This window comes from Elephantulus edwardii, unplaced genomic scaffold (assembly GCF_000299155.1).
Source record: "Elephantulus edwardii isolate Elephantulus edwardi_28Jun2011 unplaced genomic scaffold, EleEdw1.0 scaffold00009, whole genome shotgun sequence".
NCBI classification, from domain to species: domain Eukaryota; kingdom Metazoa; phylum Chordata; class Mammalia; order Macroscelidea; family Macroscelididae; genus Elephantulus; species Elephantulus edwardii.
The window spans coordinates 26955868-26960370 of NW_006399759.1; the positions used below are offsets into that span (position 1 = coordinate 26955868).

General features: G+C 42.3%; 1 pseudogene; it reads right to left on the bottom strand.

Moving 5' to 3' along the window:
* Positions 1-803: 803 nt before the first annotated feature.
* Positions 804-4503, bottom strand: part of LOC102849669 — a 6903-nt pseudogene continuing 3203 nt past the window's right edge.

Genomic DNA, 4503 nt, shown 5'->3' on the forward strand with positions numbered 1-4503 from the left:
TTAATTATTATTATTAAATTTTATTAGTTTTAATGAACATTTACAGAGATTTTGGGTTTTCATTCATTCATTGTTGCACTGTTTTCTCTACCCTCCTCCCCAGTCCGTTCTTCTCCCCCCCCCCACCGAAAGGCCACGCTTTTCAAACTACGTCAGGCACACCTTAGTCTTTAAACTGACATCATTGCTCTTTAAGACTTTTAAGATTTTTTTTTTTTACAGCAGATTTCCCTAATGCAACATGTGTTTTAATTTTTTGACTGCTGTTACCATGGGAGTTGATTGTGGATCCAAGTAAAATGAAATTATTGACAACTTCATTCTTTTCTTTATCATTCATGATGTTGTATGTAGGTCAGTGGTGAGGATTTTTGTTTTCTTGCAGTTGAGATATAATCAATATTGAAGGCTGAAGATTTTTTTTATCTTCTGCAGCAAGTGCTTCAAGTTCTCTTCTCTTTCTATAAGCAAGGTTGCATCATCTGCATAATACAGACTGTTGAGGTATCTTCCTCCAATCCTGATTCCACACTCTTTTTTTAATATAGTCAGTTTCTTGAATGATTTACTCACCATACAGATAGAATTAGTATGGAGAAAGGATAAAGGCCTTATGTACATCTTTCCTGATTTTATTTCCTTTTTATTTATTTTCTCTTATACAAAAACCACTATGTGGTGACCACAGATGGGACCTGAGTCCTCCACGTGGAGGCTCCCGTGTGGGTCTTTGTAAGATGCTTAGTAAATTCCTGGTAGTGAAACTTGGAGAACACAGTGTCTTTCCAGAGGTTGGAGGCCAGTCAGCTGGAGGTTTTCATCCTGACTGTGGTGTAGCAGTCATCAATTCCAGGCAGCAGCGGCAGCTTCTTGGGCACCAGAGCCAAGGTGATTCCGGTGCCTCAGCGGGCAGGGATGAGATGCACAGGCACAGAGCTGCAGCTCCTGGCCACCTTGACAGAAACAGTGTGTGGCTTGCCCATCTTGTTCCTTCAAAGCCACCCTGCGCAGGAACAATGGAGAACTTGGCCAGGATAGGAGGCCCAAAGGTGACAGCAGCTGCTTCCTTCAAGCACTATTTGCCTAAGCCAGTGTGACCATTACTATCCCAAAGCAACTTTGAACCTGGTCTGCTGGCTGGCCCGTGTCAGCATCTTCACAGGCATGATTTTCAAGACCTCATCCTTGAAGGACATCCTCAGGATGAAGTCAATGATCTCCAATTCCTTGATGGGCTGTGTAAAAAGACACATTTCCTCCAAGGACTTGATCTTCATGTTTTTGACAAGAGGGTCCAGTGCGGTGTTCTGGAGCCCCTCCTTGTCTTCAGCTTTACATCCAAGAGCTCTGTAGTATCTTTACATCCAAGAGCTCTGCAGCAACTCTCATGGCCACGGCATGATCTGACCACTGCCAAATCCGCTGTGGAAACCACCACGCATCTCAGAGACTCTGGGGCCTTCTGATGCTCCAGAGTCATCTTCCATGTGGTGGTTTCTCATAGAAGCACCTTTCTTGATTTTGAACCACGTAGTTTTCCTTTGTTCTATTCCAACAACTGCTTCTTGGTCTGTGTAGAAGTTTCTCATGAGCACTATTAAGCGTTCTGGGATTCCCAATCTTCTCAATATTAGCCATAATTTCTTATGATCTACATGGTCAAATGCCTTTGTATAGCCAATAAAATGCAAGTAAACCTCTTTCTGGTATTCTCTGCTTTCAGTCAAGATCTGTCTGATATCAGCAATGATATCCCTCATGTTATGAGAACCAAATTACAACTTTGAGTATATCCTCACTGAATTTAATAACCATCTCAAGAACAGATATGATGCATTGATAATAATGGCTGAAAACCAGAGGAGTTGTGGGAGGACATCAAAGACATCATCTATGAAGGTTTACAAAGCATCTATGAAGCATTACAAAGACAGGGGAGAAAGAGGATTACCATGGATGTCAAAGAAAGGCAAGATTGTGAGCAGGGTGCAAGATTGGGCAAAGCTCTTTTTTGTTGTATGTAAAATGACTGTGCTCTTAAGTGTTGCCAAGTTGAGTACCTCTCATAGTGACCCTAAGAACAGTGGATCTGAATCTTTCCCTATCCTGTGCCATCTGCATTATCTCTGACACACTTGAGCTCATTGTAAGTCACTGTGTCAATTCACTTCATCTCTCTCACTTGGTGCCAATTCAAAGGCAACTAATAATATCATCATATCAACACACTTGGCACCAGCAGTCAAAACATCAAAAGATAAATGGCTTTGGGAAATTCTTCTGTCAGGGACTTCTCCAGAGTGCTAACTAGCAGTGATGTAGTTTAAAGACTAAGGTTACCCGATCCAAGCCATGATCTTTGCAAATAACTGCTACGCATCAGAAAACTGGACAATGAATAAGGATGACAGAAGAAGAATTAATGCCTTTGAGCCATGATGCTAGAGAAGAGGATTGAACATATTATGAGCCACCCAAAGAATAAACAGGTCTGTCCTGAAGAGGGTGAGGCCAAGGTACTCCTTGAAGGGAAGGATTTTGAAGCTTCATCTCTCATACTTTGTGCACGTGGCTAGGAGGAACTGGTCCTTGGAGAGAGACATTACGCTTGGTTGGAAGGGTAGAAGGACAACACAACACAAGAAAGGAAGATCCAGGATGAAATAGATTGACACTTAAGGGAGATAAGACTTAAGGTAGGTTTGTCTGAGACAGTGATTTTGGCTCAGGATAGGACAGGGGTCAGGGTTATTGTATATAGAGTTGCTATGGGAAGCAGTCGACTTGACAGCATATAACAACAACACAAGTATTGTGTGAGTCTTATCACCCCAATCCAAGGTTTGGCTGCAGAAGAATCCTAAATTGAGAGACAAAGTCTTCGAGGGCTTGGCACACACCTAGATTCCCAGGGTTTGTAAGGCCTCCACCCACCGGGAAACAGGGAGGAACAGGAGGGCAGTGTTGGATGACTGTGAGAATCTTCAAGTTACTGGTCATTTGGAACCATTTCTCTTTGAGGGCATGATTTATACATGTGCATCTCTCATTGCTGGCCTGTTTGATCTCTGGCCTGAGGGCTAAGGGCTAAACGCATTAGTGCATTCATTCCACCCCCACCCCACAGGGCTCCCGTTACCAACCTTTGGTTAGCTTTGCCTGACAGGGCTGGTCATTGGGACAAGGCCTGACTTATGGCTGTGCTATGCTGGGTTGGCAGAAGGAACAGGGTTGGGAGGAGCAAGTATAGAGTTTAATGTTAATTCCAAGGAGTAGAGCAGCGTAACAGAGAAGAGTATGGGTACTGAACAAGAAAGACCAAGATTCTAATCTCAGACCCATAATTTACCATAACATTTTCTATAACTTCTCTGGGAAGTTTTCCCCTTGTTTATAAAGTGGAGGTGATACAACAAACTATGTAGATATTGTTGCTGTTAGATACAATCAAGTCCGAACCAACTCAGAGATGACCCTCTAACACATTTTCCTGGGTAATAAATTATACAGAAGTTGATTGCCTATTTTTCTCCCAAAGAGCAGCTGGTGGATTTGAACCATATACCTTTGGGTTGACATTGCAACACCTTACCACCAAGCAACCAGAACTCCTGTGTAGATATTGTTGCTATTGTTAGTTGCATGCCATTGAGTCAAAACCAATTCAGAGCTGACCATCCAGTGGGCTTTCAGAGGCAACAAATTTCACTGGAGGAGATTACCCATCTTTATCCCACAGAGCAGCTGGTGGATTCAAACCATGTGCCTTTAGGTTTGCAGCACAGCTTTCTACCACAACACCACACAGCTCCCTGTAGACGTTGTTGTTACTAGTTGTCATCAAGTTGAGTACAACTCAGAGCAACCCTATGAGCAGCCATCCTGAAACCTCTCAATCTTGTGCCATCCTTATCGTCTCTGAGACACTAAAGCCCATTGCTGAAGCCACAGTGTCAATCCATCTCATTTTGGGGGCCTTCCTTTCATTCATTGATTCTCCACTTTAGGAGGCATTGAAAATAGATAATATTCTAGAGTGCTCAATGAAAGGAACCCATAATTTTTAATACATAAACTGGCCCTGAGACAGTAGTCGAATCTCTACAAAGAATATCAAATTATTCTTCACGTTTGGTAATTAATCGCAGTAGGGTTTGTGGGGTGTTCTGTAGTGTTCAGTTAGTGAGTCTCACCCCTGAATTGGTCAACTATGTCCTATAGTTTTCTTGCTGAGTCTTTAGGGTTTTCTAAGTTATACTATCATATCATCTGCATAGAGAGATAACCACAAAGGCCACCCAAGCAGATATATGCGCACCCATGTTTATCGTGGCTTTGTTCACAATAGCAAAGAGTTCAAAACAACCTAAGTGCCCATCAAAAAATGAATGGAAAGAGAAGTTGTGGAATATTCACACAATGGAATACTATGCTGCATTGAAAAACAAAGAACTTATGCAATATTATTCAAAATGGGTGACCCTGGAGGACATTATGCTGAGT